The 20455-nt window shown below is 36.2% G+C and overlaps 1 pseudogene; it reads right to left on the bottom strand.

The window, feature by feature from the left end:
* Positions 1–327: 327 nt before the first annotated feature.
* LOC127136507 (uncharacterized) lies at positions 328–14754 on the bottom strand (annotated as a pseudogene).
* Positions 14755–20455: the final 5701 nt, after the last annotated feature.

Consider the following 20455-nt stretch of genomic DNA (forward strand, 5'->3'; position numbering starts at 1 on the left):
AACCTTCCTTCCCTTTTTCTTCCTGGTTAACGCTTCAGTATTCAATATGTTTAGGCTTGACTAATAAAATATATAGGAATTTTCTTGTTTGTTTAGTATTGCTTTGGCTTCGCCGTCCGTATCTTGCTGGTGCGGAAGTTGCCGCAACTAAAAAAATGAATGAAGAAAGAAGGCATTAAAATTAAAAAGACTACGAAGGCATTCTGGACCGACTACAATACAAGTCATGAGCGATAGAGAAGTCAAATAGGCTTTTTTATTTTTGTTGAAAGCCCTAAAACTATCTATCTTATAACAGACAAATCATGCAAGCCTACTCAATGAATCTCATAAGTAAACGTCTGTTCGCATCACAACTACTTGATTAGTAGTGGAGCGTTCCTTGTTGTTCGAATCATGATCGAGTATGAGCTTCCCAAGCTATATGCTATTGGGGAACTCTGCAAGGGTCTTACCACCTACTTGATTTACTATATTTGAGTCTTTGGAGTACTTTGGGATTATATTCCACGTTGAGGATTTATGCTTGTGGGCTAGGGTGAATATTGTAAACTATCGGATCTGGTGGTTGATAATCATTTAAACTTGGTAAAGGTTGTCGCAGCAACTGTAATAGGACAGATGACTTATCACGATGCCCACAGACCAATTTACGTTGTCTCTTTCGCTGACGTTCGTCAAGCAGGCCACATGGATTGGCCAAGATCTTCTTCGACTAATGATACCTCGATCTCGAATCCTTGGAGTATCTTTTTTATAGGCGCCTCTATATGTATAGGAAATTCGCTGCTGATAGATTCCGCCCTGTGTCCTCTATAACTCCCCCAAACCTTATGTAACAAGCATTATACGTTGATTAAAGTGTTACCCACTTTAAAACATCTCAACTTTATTCAAATAGCAACGAAGAATCAAATTAAAATACTCAACAAAATCACGTTTGTTCTCAACTTCAAAATAACGTCATAAAATCTCCTCAAAACATTAATTCGAATATAACAATTAAACAAATGTTCCAGCCCCGATGTTACATGATCAGAGCATGACCACTAACTAAACAATGGAACTAAATGAAAATAACTTCAAAAGCTATCTTCCACTCACAACAACAACTTCTAATCTTGATTATCTGCAAGATATCCATGGTAGATAACATCAAAGCAAAGGAGGTGAGAATTCACATCAATAAATTAACGACATAAACTGCAAGGTAAAATTCAAACATCTCATAGTCAACAACAACAATCACACATATCATTCTCACACCCAATCCATTACATACGCAACAATCACATACTCATCATTTAATTATTCAATTAGAGTCTCAACTTCAACTAAAGTCATATGCATGTGGCACCATATCATCATCAATTGGTTCACTCAGGAACCAGGTTTACCCAACTCAAACCCCGAGTCCGCCCTGCTCGGATTCAGGACAAGTCACCAGTCCACCCAACTCAGATTACAACTTGCATCTTTCATCAACAAAACGACATAGTGAATGCATGTCACAACACGTCAATGCAACAACAATATGATGTTTAAAGTCCCCTTCCGACAATAAATAAAACATGCATTGACCCAATGATAATAGTTCCCCTCTCGAACTATCATCCCACAACAACATAAATCATGCTCATACAACATCATATCATCATCATAATTCACTGCAAGTAACAAACATCATCATCGATTGTGCACATATCCAACATTCATCATATACTTCATAAATTCGATTAAAATCAACTTTTAATCGTTAAATCATACTAACATCATTCAAACAATACTTAACATTACTCAAAACATCCACGAAACTCGAAAAATCAAAATCTTCCATTTATCATCATCAAAATAGGTATTTATGCCTACTTAAGGCTCATGACGGGTTACCCGTCATGGGCACGGCGCCCGCCATGGATATCAAAACACAAACATGTCACATGTGTGACGACTAACTCCAAAATTGAGCACAGGCTTCATGACGGGTTAACCGTCATGACCATGGCGCCCGTCATCGACCTACAAAATGCAGGGTTACATTTTCTGCTACGAAGTTCACATCAGAACTCCGATTTTCCATTCCAGGTACTCAAATCGATTAGAAAACAACAGGAAATCAACATATTAACATCACTCAACCTATATCTATCAATTACCAAGCATAATAATCAATTATTCACCACTTTTATTATGATTCCAAAACCTTCAAAACTAACCAATGGTGAAAACATATTGACACATCAAAAAAAAATTACCCCACACACATGTACACGAATTTCATCATGAAAAATAGATTACAACACTAATTGATTACCTAATTTCAGATTCACATATAATCACAACAAAACATGAATAATCATACAAAGCCTATTGGAGGTTAAGGACTCCTCAATTCTACCCTTAAGCATATACCAATTACGGAATCAATTCTTCCCTTTATCTCAATTCCTAGCAAGAGATCTGAATTTGAACTAGTTTGAATGTTCTCCTTTCACCCAAAGTTCCAAGTTCTTCCTTTGCCTTTAGCCTCTTTTTCAAAGTTTCTACGTACTAATAAAAACTCCTAAACTTAGGTTATGTTCCTAACTTATATCATTAGGGTTAATCTAGTTAAAATTACAAACTCCCATCTCACTTACTAACATCCTTTCTCTTTCCTCCCCTCTATTTCTCATAATTCACACTTTGGCCCCAAACCTTCTATTTTTCCATCTTAATTAAACAAATCAATTAAAATAGACTCTAATAATTCTAACCCACCTTTACCAATCTCTAATCACTCTCCACACTCCCACCTCAAGGTCACACACCCCTAACACCCATTCTAATTCAATTATTGCACATAATAATTAAATTAAAATAATATTAATTCACGAATAAACACATAAAATAACAATTCAAAAATTAGGGTGTTACATCCTCCTCCTTCCCCCACCGTCTTCTGACCCGTGAGAGTATACAATGACAAGTTTCAGACATTCATGCCCAATCGTGCAACTACCTTTTGAACGTCTGATGGTGCATTGCTCTGACCTAAGTTATGCAACAAAGAGACCCCCCTCGATCCTTTCCAGATGTGTTGGACAGTCCCCCCATAATACACTTACTTGGGGACTTATGACTCCAGCTGTTCCAAGAGTTTTCGCTAGTGGAAACCTGTCCAGTAGAATCCCTCTTTTGCTCATCCCCTTCTGTAAGAACAAAATTAGTTCTACAATAGAATTTCAGGATTTTGATGATAACAAAGGATGAAACCAAAAATGGCACCCTAACGAAAATTCTCTAAGTGTGCAGGACTCTGAACAACAACAAAGGAATATGATCGTTTTATCAGATACAAACGTTGATCAGATACAAAGTACTAAAAGATCAGAAGCATCTGAAGAAGAAGTGCGCTCTAGAAGTTCTGATTCTGAGCAAAACAAGACAGTAGAAAGAACCAGAAGCTCTAAACATCCACTGGACTTGTTCTGATGATCTAGAAGACCAGTACTTTTAGAAGCTCTGATGTAACCTCAACGCAATCTTCTTCTGACACAGAAACTCCGAGATAACAAAGACTCTGATGAAGATTCTCCAAATCCAGAAAGAGTAACGGAAAGAATTTCTTCAAATGGAAAGGAAGTATTTTTAGAAAGAAGTTATTCAGGGAGACAAATTGGTTATGGCAAGAAACACAGAAGTAATAACATTGAATGCTCATCAAAGGCCAATATTTTGTCATCACTCCAACGGTCCTCTTCACCACTATATAAAGGACAACATACTTCAGTGAGAGAGACACAACAACGCACATAAAATTCTTTACATTCTCTCTCAAAGCTTTTCACGAGCTGTTGCTCATACGTGAAAACACTTGCTTGATTATTCTGCTGTAATATTCGCTTACTCTTAGAAGCACTCTCTATTACATATTTATTTTGCTACATTGCTTTTGTTCCTCAAGTGACTCTGCATAGTCTGTATACTTGGGAGGACTAAGAGATCACTCTCTTAGACGTTTGGTTGTATTAATCTTTCAAGATTAGTGGATTAAGTCCTTTTTGAAGGAGAAATCACCTTGGTCGGGTGGACTGGAGTAGCTTTGTGTTATAAGCGAACCAGTATAAAATTCTGTGTGTTCTTACTTTTGAAAAAGCTTTTATTTTCTAAAACAATTCAAACCCCCCTTTCTTGTTTTTCTCACCTTCAGTTGGTATAAGAGCTCCGACTCTGTTATTGATTTTCTAATCAAACACTTAACAGTGTAGAGAGATCCAGAACGAGAAAAACTATGGCCAACACCAATGAAAGAGACAGCTACAACGTTAAGCCTCCAGTCTTTGATGGAGAGAAATTCGATTACTGGAAAGATAGAATTGAAAGTTTCTTTTTGGGCTATGATGCTGATCTCTGGGACATTGTCACAGTTGGATACAAACCTCCTGTAACAGATGCTGGAGTTTCCGTTCCCAGAAGTAAAATGACAGATGATCAGAAGCGCGAATTCAAAAATCATCACAAAGCCAGAACGATACTTCTCAATGCCATATCCTACAATGAGTATGAAAAAATCACCAACAGGGAAACAACTAAAGATATACTCGACTCCCTAAGGATGACTCATGAAGGAAACTCTCAGGTCAAAGAAACAAAGGCTCTGGCTCTAATCCAGAAATATGAAGCCTTCAAAATGGAGGATGATGAAGCTGTAGAGGTAATGTTTTCTAGAATCCAAACTCTTATTGCAGGTCTCAAAGTGCTAGACAAAGGATACACAACTGCAGACCATGTCAAAAAGATAGTCAGAAGCTTGCCAAAGAAGTGGAGACCCATGGTCACAGCCTTAAAGCTATCAAAGGATCTGAACAACATCAGCCTTGAAGAGCTTGTCAGTTCATTCAGAAGTCATGAGATAGAACTGGAGGAAGATGAGCCTCAGAAGAAGATCAAGTCTGTAGCATTAAAGTCTAGATCTGAAAGGCGCAAGTCTGACAGAAACAAAGCCTTCCAGGCCAAAACAGAAGACGCTGATGACTCTGAACAGGAAGACTCTGACGATAAGGAAGAATTATCCCTTCTGACCAGAAGAGTAAAACAACTCTGGAGAAAGAGGAATAATAACTTCAAGAGACCAAGACCCAGAGGGGACCGATCAGAATCAACCTCAAAAGGTAAATCTAACAAAGATGTTACTTGTTATGAATGTAAAGAAACAGGTGACTACAGAAACAAATGTCCCAAGTTAAAGAAAGACAGTTCCAGAAAAGAGAACTTCAAGAAAAATTCCCTCAGAACCAAAAAGGGACTGATGGCTACCTGGGATGACAGCGAATCTGACTAATCAGAATCAAACTCTCATGAACAGGAAAATGTGGCACTCATGGCTACCACATCCAAGAACACTTCAGATGAAGAATCTGAATCAGAAGAGGTATTTTCTGAACTCTCCCGATCTGACCTAGAATCATGTCTGTCTGAAACTCTAAGCTCATATCAGAAACTCAAACAGAAATTTAAAGCTATAAAAGGTGTTCTTGAAGAAACATTAGAAGAATGTGGAAAACTTGAGATAACAATTTTAGAAATAAAAGATGAAAACAGAACTTTGACATTAGAAAGAGATGCAACACAGAAAAATTGCTCAAAACTTGAAGAAGCGTTATCTCAAGCTCCACAAACTTCAAACACAATAATTTATAAATATGAAAAATCTTTTCAAAAGTTTCTGAAAAATGGGATAGGAAGGAGTATAATGGCGTCCATGATTTATGGAGTCAGTCAGAACAATAGAAGAGGAATTGGGTATGATCCTAGTGAAGATAAAACTTCTACTAATGACCAACCTAAATCTCCATTTTCATATCACTATACATATATACAAGCACAACAATTTAATAATGGTAGAAAACCCAAAGTGTTAAGAAACTCTGGGAAAACTAATCACAAAGGACCCAAAAGACTCTGGGTACCAAAGGATAAGATTGTTTATGTTGCAGATATCTTATGCAGCAGAGTTAAAACACCAGTCATGGTACCTGGACTCTGGATGCTCGCGACACATGACGGGAAGAAAGTCTATGTTCCAAATCCTAGAAATTAAAGATGCTGGTTTCGTAGGCTTTGGAGGAGATTAGAAAGGAAGGATCAGAGGCTCCGGAACTATTGGTAATGGTACTCTTCCCTCTATATCTGATGTGTTATATGTAGAAGGATTAATGCATAATCTGTTATCAATAAGTCAATTAAGTGATAACAGATATGACGTAATCTTTAATCAAAAAACATGTAAAGCCATAAATCAAAACAATGATTATGTCCTATTCACGGGCAAGAGGAAAAACAATATTTATAAAATAAATCTTTCTGATTTAAAAGAACAAAATATGAAATGTCTGATGTCTGTTCACGAAGAGCAATGAGTATGGCATAGACGTTTGGGCCACATTAGCATGAGAAAATTATCTCAGCTAAATAAACTCGAGTTAGTCAGAGGTCTACCTAAGCTAAAGTTTTCTTCAGATGCTCTATGTGAAGCATGTCAGAAAGGAAAATTTTCAAAATCATCCTTCAAAAAGAAAAATATTGTTTCTACCTCTAAGCCTCTGGAACTTCTTCACATTGATTTATTTGGTCCTGTGAAAACAGCATCAGTCAATGGAAAGAAGTATGGACTAGTCATTGTTGATGATTTCAGTCGCTGGACATGGGTAAAATTCTTAAAGCACAAGAGTGACTCTCACTCTGTATTCACTAGCTTCTGTTCTAAAGTGCAAAACGAATTTGAATCTAAAATCATCAGAGTTAGAAGTGATCATGGTGGAGAATTTGAAAATAAATTTTTTGAGGAATTATTTGACTCTAATGGAATATCCCATGATTTCTCTTGCCCTAGAACTCCACAACAAAATGGAGTTGTATAGAGGAAGAATAGGACACTCCAAGAGATGGCCAGAACCATGATCAATGAAACAAATGTGGCTAAGCACTTTTGGGCTGAAGCTGTAAATACATCGTGTTACATTCAAAATAGAATCTCCATAAGACCTATTCTGGAGAAGACTCCCTATGAACCGTGTAAAGGAAGAAAACCAAACATTTCCTATTTTCATCCTTTTGGATGTTCCTGTTTTATTTTAAATACTAAAGAACATCTGAACAAGTTTGATTCCAAAGCACAAAAGGTATTATGTTAGGATACTCAGAATGCTCTAAAGGCTACAGAGTATACAATACAGAAACCAAAATTGTGGAAGAATGAATTCATGTCAGATTTGATGATAAGTTCGACCCTGAAAAGTCAAAGCTAGTTGAGAAACTTGCAGATCTGGAGATCACTCTTGCAGGTTCTGACGAGAAGATTAAAGCTCCGGAAGCAACTGCCATTCAAACTTCAGAAGGAACTAAATCCCCAGCAATCCCAAAAAAAGCTAAAAGTCGCCTCAATATATCTGAAGAGTTGATTCTGGGAAATAAGGACGAACCTATCCGAACTAGGTCCACCTTCAAGACTCCTGAAGAAACTCCTCTGGGACTAGTATCTCTGATCGAGCCCACTTCCTGTGATGAGGCACTTCAAGATAGCGTCTGGGTTCTAGCCATGCAAGAAGAGCTATATCAATTCACAAAGAACGACGTCTGGGATCTTGTTCATAAGCCCAGAGGCACTCATATTATCGGAACTAGATGGGTGTTCAGAAACAAGCTGAATGAGAAAGGAGAAGTTGTCAGAAACAAAGCTCGACTGGTGGCTCAAGGTTACAGTCAACAAGAAGGCATTGACTACAATGAAACCTTTGCCCCAGTCGCCAGGTTAGAATCTATTCGCTTACTTGTAGCATTCACTATAAATCATTCTATCAAACTGTATCAAATGGATGTCAAGAGCGCATTCCTTAATGGTTATATATCAGAATAAGTGTATGTCAACCAACCTCCAGGTTTTGAAAACTCAAATTGTCCAGAACATGTTTTTAAACTTAAGAAATCTTTATATGGACTTAAACAAGCTCCCAAAGCTTGGTATGAAAGATTAAGTAATTTTCTTCTAGAACATGATTTTATCAGAGGGAAAGTTGACTCCACACTCTTCTGTAAAAACATTAATAATGATCTCATGATATGCCAGATATACGTTGATGACATCATTTTTGGTTCAGCTAACGCCTCTGTATGTCAAGAATTCTCTGAGCTAATGCAGACATAATTTGAAATGAGCTTAATGCAAGAACTAAAGTTATTTCTAGGAATTCAAATCAATCAAACTTCAGAAGTCACGTACATTCATCAAAGTAAACACATAAAAGACATTCTGAAGAAATTTGAAATGACTGAATGCAAACCTGCAAAGACACCTATGCATCCAACCTGCATTCTTGAAAAATAAGAAGTCAGACAAAAGGTTTGTCAGAAGCTCTATCGTGGTATGATAGGCTCCCTTCTCTATCTGACTGCTACTCGTCCTGATATTCTATTTAGTGTATGTCTCTGTGCCAGATTCCAATCAGACCCTAGAGAATCTCATTTAACAGCAGTTAAGAGAATTCTCAGATATCTGAAAGGAACTCCTAACCTGGGCCTGATGTATGAGAAAACATCAGAGTATAGACTATCTAGTTTTTGTGATGCAAATTACGCAGGAGACAGAATGGAACGAAAAAGTACATCTAGAAATTGTCAACTCTTGGGAAAGAATCTGATATCTTGGGCCAACAAAAGACAATCAACCATAGCTTTGTCTACTGCAGAAGCGGAATACATCTCAGCATCTTTGTGCACTACTCAAATGCTCTGGATGAAGAATCAATTAGAGGATCTGCAAATCTTTGAGAGTAACATTCTTATCTTCTATGATAATACTGCTGCCATTTGTTTAAGCAAGAATCCTATTTTACACTCCAGAGCTAAGCACATAGAAATAAAACATCATTTTATCAGAGACTATGTTCAGAAAGGGGTAGTAACATTGAAATTCATTGATACAGATCATCAATGGGCTGACATCTTTACTAAACCCTTAGCTGAAGATAGATTCCTCTTCATCTTAAAGAATCTGAACATTCAAAATTGCCCTGAATAAAATGTGCCTCTGAGTGTGTAAAATAAGATTCTGACGTAAACAAAGTGGATTCTGCCTCTGACTCTGATACTCCTACCAAGTTAGAAGTTATCTGAGTTAGAAATCTCCAGGAACCAATCCCTTGGTATTCCTGAAGATCAAATAAAGCAAACACGTGGAGTACCTTGCGTCTGACCTTGGAACTTCTAGACAACTGTCTAGCAGTAATCAAGGAACAGTCTCTTGAGATCTCCACGAGCAGTGTACTAACTATTGGGATTAGACATCATTAATGAGCTGTAATCATTTTCCCTCTAAACGTGCTGACTTGGTTTTTGTGCTAAACTCTGTTTTGTGTGTCGTTATGCATGTGCCCTAATTTGGGTATTTAAACACCTCAAATCACACATAGCACACTTTTCACTCTCACGCATTCTAAACCTCTGCAAGCTCAGCTCTCTCAAGACATTCCTGCAGCATTCTTCAATCTTTATCTCAGCTATCAACAACATTCATGGATGCTCAACAACAATCTGTCTATAACTTCTCTCAACAAATGGATTCAAACGAACAAGCTCCAAGTTCAAGCAACCCAAACCCAGCGGTTACCGGTGTAGTCATAACTCCCATCTACAAAGAGCCTCACATTCTTGATCGTGAGCCTCACATCAATATTGCAACGCCATTTGAGAAACTGGAAGTGTTATGTGAATCCTTGGTAGATTTTGACAACATGCGAAGAAATGGCATTAACCTCACTGAAGAACTCAAGAACCAAGGTTGGGGAAATTACTTCAAACGTCTTTATGGGCCAGTTTACACAAACTTGGTGAAAGAATTCTGGAGATTCGCAGATGCTGATGATCACTACATCGTCTCCTATGTTCTGGGAGTCAAAATGGTAATAACTGAGAAGTCTATTGCTGCTCTTCTGGGCATGGAAAAAGATGGAGGAAGAAGGATCTACAACATTAACCCTAGGGCAAAATATCTGTCCCATGAGATTAATCCAACTATCTTCAAACAGAATGCTGAAGGCAACCAATCTAAGAACAAAGAACTGCATCAGAACCTCCGGGTATGGCTGAAGATCATCTTGGGCACCATCCATCATCGCCCAGCTTCAAACTCTTCAGACTACATCAACACAGACCAGAAGTGCATTCTGTACTGCATCCAAACAGGTCTGAAACTCTGCCTTCCAGCACTTCTCTTCAAGTATCTCAGAGATTCTGTACGAGATACAAGAAACAACATGAAGCCCAAAAACTACATTCCTCTGGGAAGGCTAATCTCTGACGTTCTGATCGAAAGTCGTCTCGTGGACCATCTGATAACGTTCAGACTCATGGAAGACGTGATGATTGACACTGGAAGAGCTCTCAATGCCAAAAATCTGAAAAGCATGGGGATTCTTGATCAGGTGAAGTTCAAACCTACTATGGACACCTCCTGGGAAGCTCTCAAAGATCAGAGGAAGATCCCTCATGGACTTTATCTGTTCTCAAAGATCGACCCTCAAGAGGTAATCCTTTATTACTTAGATGATCTGAGGAAACAAGGAGTGAATATCTCAGACTTCAACATAAGCTAGCTGCCAGCTGAACCTCCGAACTTCATGAAGCGTCCACGAGGACCATCTGAGAAGGAGAAGCAAGCTAAGAAGGCAAGACTGGGAGAATCCTCCGGATCAAGACCTCCAACACCTCTGCCTGGACCTTCTGGTAAGTCCGTTTCACTCGCTCCCTCTGTACAAACACATAATATTGCTTCTTCTTTACCTCAACCCACTCCTATCTATACAAACTCAGAAACTCCCCCTCAACCACCAGAACATCTCACCAACCATCCCAGAAATTTAACCTTGCCACCACAACCTTACCTATTTCTGACGCAGAAATGCTGAATGAAACCACGTCACCGTCTTCATCTTCTTCTCCAGAATCACCCCCTTACTACAATATTTCCTCAGACGTAGAACATTCTGACCCCTCATCTCCCACTCTAGCCCAACTCCAAACTCGAACTCTGACCTCTCAACAACCATCGCTACCCACACCTGAACCAGAAGTCAATTCATCACCCACAGAACAACCAAACCCAACAACATCTGACCCTCAACCTTCTGAAACTACTCACGCTGAAACTCAACCAAACACATCCACTGAACCACAAACTCCCTCACTCAACCTAAGCCCTCCCACTTCTCCACCCCTAGCCTCTGAACCTGAAAACACCAAGCCAACCCTTGAGGAAGCAATAATGTTGTTTGCAGGAGCTTCAGTTGACAAGGTCAGGTCTCTGACTATCAACTCTGGCATCAGTGAGGATCCTTCAGCTATAAGGATACACTGGAACAAAGTTATTGGCTGGATGACCGCTGAAGCCTTCAAACTGAAGAGCCTCTCTGAGCAAGTCAGAAACGACTTCATCAGAGACGCTGAGATAAGACTCCATGAGCGTCTAGCCAGAGAAGCTGAGGAGAGAGCCCGCAAGGAAGCAGAAGAGAAAGCCAGACAAGAGGAAATGCAGAGGATTAAGGAAGCTGAAGCCAAAGCTCTAGCTGAGGCTGCTGCTGCTGAAGCTGAAGCAAAAGCTGCTGCTGCTGAAGCTGAAGCAAAAGCTGCTGCTGAAGCTAAAGCTAAAGCCGCTGCTGAAGCTGAAGCTCGTCGTGCTGAAGAATCTGCCAACAGGATAGAACCGGATGCTCTGACTCAGGGGGAGTCTTCCACCTTTGTCCCTCTGGTTCTCAAGACACTTGAAGATCTTCAGAAGGAGCAGAAAGAAGTCCGAGCCAGATTGGATCAATAGGATTCAGTCAATGTCAACATTTAGAGTCTGCTGACCTAGTTGCTTCAGAGGATGCCTCCACCTCCCAACCCTTAGGCACCTAGGATGTTTTTTTTGCTTGTTGATTTGCTTGTTGCTTTCTGTTGTGTTTGTTCTCTCTTTCTGCTGTTTGTGTTTTCTAACATCTCTGAATATATATATATATATATATATATATATATATATATATATATATATATATATATATATATATATATATATATATATATATATATATATATATATATATATATATAATATATATATATATATATATATATATATATATATATATATATATATATATATATATATAGATATTTGTCTTTCCTTCATTTATCTGTCTTTTTGATTCTGACAAAAAGGAGGAGAACTAAAAACAGCTCTGATGAAAACATATCTAAATCCTTTCAGTACTCTGCGAACATTGTTTAATAAAATGGTTCTAATCCTTTTGACTTAGAAATTTGCAGAAGAGTATCTAGAAACATCATATCATAGAAGCTCCGGTAAGAACTTCTGAACTCCCAGACTTATCTCAGGGGGAGCTCACTTCTATCTGATCTAGAAAATTCTTATCTCTAAATGTTTCATCTCCTAATTAAGATTGTTTTGTCATCATCAAAAAGGGGGAGATTGTGAGAACAAAATTAGTTCTACAATAGAATTCCAGGATTTTGATGATAACAAAGGATGAAACCAAAAATGGCACCCAAACGAAAGTTCTCTAAGTGTGCAGGACTCTGAACAGCAACAAAGGAATCTGATCGTTTTATCAGATACAAACGTTGATCAGATACAAAATACTAAAAGATCAGAAGCATCTGAAGAAGAAGTGCGCTCTAGAAGTTCTGATTCTGAGCAAAACAAGACAGTAGAAAGAACCAGAAGCTCTAAACGTCCACTGGACTTGTTCTGATGATCTAGAAGACCAGTACTTTTAGAAGCTCTGATGTAACCTCAACGCAATCTCCTTCTGACACAGAAAATCCGAGATAACAAAGACTCTGATGATGATTCTCCAAATCCAGAAAGAGTAACGAAAAGAATTTCTTCAAATGGAAAGGAAGTATTTTTAGAAAGAAGTTATTCAGGGAGACAAATTGGTTATGGCAAGAAACACAGAAGTAATGACATTGAATGCTCATCAAAGGCCAATATTCTGTCATCACTCCAACGGTCCTCTTCACCACTATATAAAGGACAACATACTTCAGTGAGAGAGACACAACAACGCACAGAAAATTCTTTACATTCTCTCTCAAAGCTTTTCACGAGCTGCTGCTCATACGTGAAAACACTTGCTTGATTATTCTGCTGTAATATTCGCTTACTCTTAGAAGCACTCTCTATTACATATTTATTTTGCTACATTGCTTTTGTTCCTCAAGTGACTCTGCGTAGTCTGTATACTTGGGAGGACTAAGAGATCACTCTCTTAGACGTTTGGTTGTATTAATCTTTCAAGATTAGTGGATTAAGTCCATTTTGAAGGCAAAATCACATTGGTCGGGTGGACTGGAGTAGCTTTGTGTTATAAGCGAACCAGTATAAAATTCTATGTGTTCTTACTTTTGAAAAAGCTTTTATTTTCTAAAACAATTCAAACCCCCCTTTCTTGTTTTTCTCACCTTCACCTTCATCAACTATTTGATCGGGATATTATTGCCTAGGTTCCTAAACTTGGAATGGATGACAGAGCGTAGTTGGATAGCAGTTATATGGATACAATGCTTTACCCGTAGACACTTCTCTAGCTCTCACAATAATTATATGGGAGTCATCCTTGGAGGCACATCCCGAATGAACATACAGACGAACTCATCGTACTCCGTGCAACTATTATTGTTGATCTTGCATAACTTACCCAAAGGTTCATGTTGAACTGTAGGAAGTGGGCGATACATTTTTGTATTTCTATGAGAAGCTCTATGACACCCATGATTCCCAGTAGTAAGTAGTCGGCATATTGCACGTAACAAATCCTTATGAAATAATGGGTTTTTATTTTGAAGGGGACCAATTTACGGGCCAGGCCTCTCTCTGACCTGATAACTAGTCTCACCTCTCTGCCAAACTCTATCAGTAGGCCCTTTATTTTACAACACTTAATAAGGTCTCTCATCACAAAATTCTTATTAAAGTATCATTCTCCACCATAGAATATGATATTCGGGGTCAACCTGACGTATTCTATGAAGAAAGAGGGGGCAAATGAGGCTTGAGGGCTTGTTAAGGAAGGCGACTAGGGCCGACGAAAGGGGGAAAACGAAATGTGTTTTATGGTCCCCCCCCCCCCTCGTCGGGAGGTGCTTGTGGAGGGGGTGGGGTGGGGTGGGGGCACGACGAAACAAGGGAATGAAAGGACGCTTTACGATAAATGCTCTTGACCCTGCCCACGATGATTGCTCTTGGGGAGAATTTAAGCTTGCCTCTTCTCTAGAGTTTTCTTGGTCATCAATACAACATGTCCTTAATAGAACCAATCTTATTCTTGGAATTTCGTACTTTTTTCGGATTCTTCCTATCTCCTAATCGAGCTTGTGTAGGTATATGTTGTCTGGTAGGGCCGATAGTAGTATAATGTGTGGGACGGAGTAAAAACCATTCTCAATTCCTACGAGTGATTCGGAAGAAAAGAACTTATGAGTGGAGTAAGAGAACTTGGGATCGTCGATCTCTTCCTTAAAGATTCAGATGAGTGGACGTCAGTCGATGGCGTGAAAACACTTCCTGATGTCGAATTCCAAAAACCAGCAAGAGGTTCCCCACTCTTCTTTGATCCGTCTTAGGGCCTAGTAGCGGCCTCAACTCGAGCGAAAATGCAATGTGTTTGGAAACTCGGGATCATAAATAGACTCGAGTACCATTCTGATCGCCTCTTTCATGATCTTTTCTATAGGTAGAACTATTGTAAGCAATTTAAACTTCGACCCTTATTTCTTTCTTGATATTGTAAAGGGGAGCAAAGCCCATTTTTTTCTCCCTCTATTAATAAATCAAGGTCCCACAACCTTCGTTTCAGTGGCTCATAAGGCTTCCCTCAACTCAGTTCTTGAGAATGGTTGCCACCTCTCCAGGACAAGAATGATTATCCCCGCCCGATGGGTCTACATTCATCCCTTAATGTCGTCGGGTACTGTTAACTTCCCCGCCATTCTTGCAACTGTCATCTGTAATCCACACAGTTGTGTTTGCACCTCCTGAATGGACGAGAAAGAAAGGATTTATCGGGGACTTCGTTGTAGACCCATGAGTCGACTTTCCCGTATGAGCATTCGATACATGTATCAATCCGTGGAAGAGTGAAAAGGGTCACCACTACTGAGGATCTCACCCCTAATCTTAGATGGGTCTTCTAAGGGTTTGTCGCGATTCATTGTTGTGCTTACACGCTAAGCTATCCGTCTCCGAAAACATTGATGTTAAGTCAGTTCAGTTGATAGTTGTATAGGAACATCGGGTGCAGAGGCACGAGTTCGAACCCACGACACTAGACTACTTAACCAAAATAATAATAAATAATATAATAATATATATATTTAATTTGATAGAATTTACTTCCTATTTTTGTTTTTAAAAGTTTTCTTTATTGAGCATGGTCAACCATCTTTTTTTAAATGGTGCATGTCCAACTATTATTTTTGTACTTTTAAATACTTTTTGAAAAATAAATTAGACAGTTCAACATTGAACATGTTCCATTATTGTTTTTGATAGTTAGATTTTATGTCTTGTCCTTTTCATATTTTTATTTAATAATTTGTCCTTGATAAAAAAATAGAATATATATTTTATTAACAGTATTATAAAATATGACAATTTTTATTTATTAAAATAGTGTACTTCATATCATGAGGGACAACCTCATTCAACAAAGAGCACATGCAAAGCCGATATATGTGCTTCAGCCTTTATGACCATGAGACAAAATCATTTGTAAACTTCTCTCCCCTACTTCCAAGTCTCTCAAGAACCCCTTAAAAATTCACGAATGTCTTTCGAATTTGAAGAATTTTTTTAACTTCTCCGTTTTAAGAATTTGAATTTGGTAAATCATATACACTATTAAATAATAAAAATATAGTTTTCACATTCATTATTGTTTTAAAGTTGTATGCCTCTGGTTTTTGTAAGGTTTGTGATGTTACTCCTCCTAGGGTGCAACATGTTGCTTTTGAAGTTGGGAATGAGGAGTTGATTAGGTTCGAGAAAGCTTTCGTCGGGACGGTGCTAAGTCTGGGGCTACATACAATATGAAAAGAAAGTTTAGAAGAAAAATGCAACAAAAAATCAATAATTCAGACAAATTGGCATGTTTGAATTGATCTTCAAAAACTGTATTTTAGTTTTCAAAAATTATAAAATTAAAAATTGTTTGATAATACTTTTTTGTCATAGAGTTTTCAAAATTAACTTTAATATTCTGTTTTTAAAAATTAAAAAGTAAAAATATCTTTTAGATGTTTTTCTTTTCTATTTGGTGTTTTAAAAATATTCGAAAAATAGTGATTTTTCATTAATGACATTATCATAAATATGTTAAACTTTTTGTTTTTTATTTGTTTTTGCAAGTTTGTGAATTTTTTTAATACAGCATCACGATAACAATGTTCTTTGTTTTTCTAATTTTATTTTAACATATTTGTGAGTTTTTTTACTGTATCATACATTTTATCCATTTTTAATTGTAGAAAAAAATCCACTTTAATATAAAACTCTCTCAATTGATTATTTTTAATCAAAAGTAAAATTTATAAAAATATATTTAAATTGATAAAGTTTATCTTTTTTTAATATAGTCCATATTTGATGACTCATGAAAATTATTATATCTTTTATTTGGCATTATTTATTTAAAGTCTTAATTATATTTAAATTTTATTTTAGATCCCTTAATTTTTATTGGTTCTATGTTGCTCCGTTATATTACAATACCATATACTTTAATACTTTAATTTTTATTTTGATATTTTATTTATTTTAAAAATTACTGTAAATTCTAAAATAAATTAAATAACATTGATTTGAATGTTATAAAAAAAATTAAATTAATTATAAATAAATATATTATATATGAGTTTTGCTAAGATAGATCCATTTAATTTTTAACGAATATATATATATATATATATATATATATATATATATATATATATATATATATATATATATATATATATATATATATATATATATATATATATATATATATTCAAATGATTAATAAAATATTAAAATAAAAAATTTTAAATATTCAGATTGTTTATTAACTTATCTTATCCGATTGATAAAATTATATATAGCTTTGATTTGTATTAGAGTTATTTTACTATAAAACTTAAAAGATTAGATTTTAGGATCTTTAAGATATTCATTTTAAAAAAAAAAAATAGAAATCAAAAACAGTTTCTCCAAACAAGTTTTTAAATTTTAAATTTTTAAAACGATTTTTAAAAACAGAGCTACCAAATAGATTTTATTCCATTAGTTTTTTTAAAAACAATTTTTTAAAACTGATTTATAAAATCATTTTTAAAAATAGAAAATCAAAACTCAATCAAACGAGCCTATATACTCCCTTCGTTTTTTTTATAAGTAATTTAGATTTTCACAAACATTAAAAAAAAATTGTTATATGAAAAAGAAAAATTATGAATAATTCTATAATAATATCCTTCATTAATTTTATGAGAAAGATAAATTTAAATAATTGAAAGAATAAATAATAATAAATACTTAAGAGTATAATAGAAAAATAATTTTAATGATTCTTTGATATTGTAAAACGATTTATATTTTATATAATTTTTTTCTCCAAAACGATTTTAAAAATTGGAGGATTTATCTATTGTTAAATAGTTGAGTATCTGATGATTCAATCGAGATTTGATGATAAACAATACTAACACAAGTTGTTTTGATTTTGAGAATTTTTTGTTTGTTTAAAAGAGAGATGCATAAGTGAATATTAAATGATATAAGTTAGTTTGATTGTTAGTTTTATGTGATTTTCCTTTGTCTATGTATATAAGATAGTTTGTTATTTTGTTACTTAAGATGCAAGTAACTATATCCTATATATAGGTTTGCTCTATGTCATGTATTACCAAGTAATTATACCCTATATATAGGATTGTTCTATATCATGTATTATTAAGTTCAGAATAAAGAAATATATTATTCTTCTATAAACTCTATTATGGTATCAGTAGTGTAAAATCTGGAAGAATCATCATCTTTTTTCCTTCTTTCATCTGAATTTCCTCACATACTTCAACAATGGTGGATCATCACCAAGAGGATCACTCAACCACATCATCTCCAACAAAAGACAATAGCCAACCCGGAAAAGATTCACCCAGAAATCCAGCTTTTGATCAATCCAGCCCTTACTACATTCATCCCGCAGAAAACCCCGACGCCATCCTTGTTTCTCCGTCACTCTCCGAACACAACTAAAAATCTTGGAGTCGATCTATGAAGTAGGTACTCTTGAGCAAGAACAAAAACAAATTCATCAATGGCAAGATCACCACACCTAGTGAAGACGACCCATTGTTCGACACATGAGAATGTTGTAATAATATCGTTCTTGCATGGATTTCTGCCTCTCTTTTACCAGACATTGCTCAAAGCACGATCTATATCGAGAATGTCGCTCAACTTTGGACAAATCTTGCAAATCGCTTCTCCACAGGCGATCATTTTCGCATCCATGATTTATTGTAACAAGTACACTCTATTCATCAAGGTGATAAGACGGTGACAACCTACTTTAATGACTTGAAAACCCTTTGAGAAGATTTGAAATCTTTAAGATCTCTTCCTACATGTACTTGTGGTGCGAGTCTCAATATCAAGAAACAACGAGAAATGAAGTATGCCATCTATTTCTTGAAAGGCTTGAATGACAATTTTAACATTGTCACTAGCAATATTCTCATGACTGATCCTCTTCCCAATGTTGCCAAAATTTTCTCCTCGGTTCTTCAACAAGAACAACAATTGAACAATTATATCTCTCATGATCCTGCCAAAATCTTTTTCAGCAATACCAATAACACACCCAACAATGGCAAGTTTTAGTAGAGGCAAGTCAAGGGTCGTGGCAAGCCAAACTTTCAAGGAAAACCTCTAAAATTTCAAACTTTGCTCTTTCTGTGGAAAAACTGGCCATACATTGGATACCTGCTACTTCAAACATGGTTTCCCTCCAGGTTTCAAATTCAAAGACAAAATTAACTCCACCAAAAATTTAGAAAGTCGTGAAGATGATTCAGATCAACCTGCCCAACCTAATGGTGATCAAGACACAAAGTTGGATATCACACCTGCCATGTACAATTAGCTTATAACATTACTGAGAAAAAACTTGACGATTCCAGCTCATCTGCTTCTCACATTATCAATATATCCTCATCGGGTTTGATTCCTTCTCTCATTCATAATGCTCACACTTCATTAGTTAAGCAACGGATCATTGATACAAGTACCACGAATATGCTCCTCCTTACAACTCTTTTATTCTCACCATGCTATCAAACCTATTACAGTCAAATTTCCCAATATATCACACATTCTTTCCAACAAATCTGGCATTGTTAGATTGAATGAAAATTTAATTCTCTATAATGTTCTCTTTGTCCCTGGCTTCAATTGTAATCTTATTTATACTTACCAATTATCTTCTTCTAACCAATGCAGACTGCTTTTTGATCATTGTTCTTGTGTTATCCAGGCACAACCTTCATTGAGGATAATTGGGCTTGCTAAAGTTTACACTAATTTGTACCTCCTTAGTCAAGATTCTTCTGTTTTTAATGTTTACAATAACCATGTTCCTATGAAATCTTGTAATTACAATGTGTCCACTAAGTTTAGTCTATGACATTATAGACTTGGACACCCCTCTTACAATGTTATTAATAAAATAAAACAAAGATTTCCTATTGTTTTTTACTTTTCTAATATAATTTGTGATTGTTGTCATTATGCTAAACAAACCAAACGTTCATTTCCATTAAGTACAATCAAAACTACTTCTTCTTTTGGCTGAAGATATATGCTGGTCTGATTGGCTATTGTTCCTGTCAATTTTTTATTCTGGATTCTAAAGCTTTTTGTTTTGTTTATGGTTCCTTCTATGTCCTGTACCTCTTTTGAGGCAAAGAGGGAGGAAAAAAAAGTACACACTTCTTTGATAATGTTTGTCTCTTGAGTACTACTTGCGGCGTAATCCTGAAGAAGTGGTTAAATCCGTGTTTTGCCTAAAAATGGGCAAATGGGAAGGTTGTTGTTTCTTCGGTTGGCTTATTTTTATAGGCAAAATGGAAAGCAAGATGTCTAGAACATGATATGAGACATTTTGGCGCTTAAACTGCTAGTACTTCATTTAAAAAGACGTCTTTTGGATGTAGTTTGTTAATCCAAATTAGGTTGGGAAAATATTTTGATTTAGAAGATTTGGAAGATTGAATATGCTTTAAAGGAAGACTTCTCTGCTCCGAGCTGTTTGGTAGTATTCCTCTAGTTTTCTCTCTTTTCATGCATTTGCCAAATTGTGGCAAAAGGGGAGAAAATTGTGTG

Source organism: Lathyrus oleraceus, chromosome 4 (genome assembly GCF_024323335.1).
Source record: "Lathyrus oleraceus cultivar Zhongwan6 chromosome 4, CAAS_Psat_ZW6_1.0, whole genome shotgun sequence".
Lineage (NCBI taxonomy): Eukaryota > Viridiplantae > Streptophyta > Magnoliopsida > Fabales > Fabaceae > Lathyrus > Lathyrus oleraceus.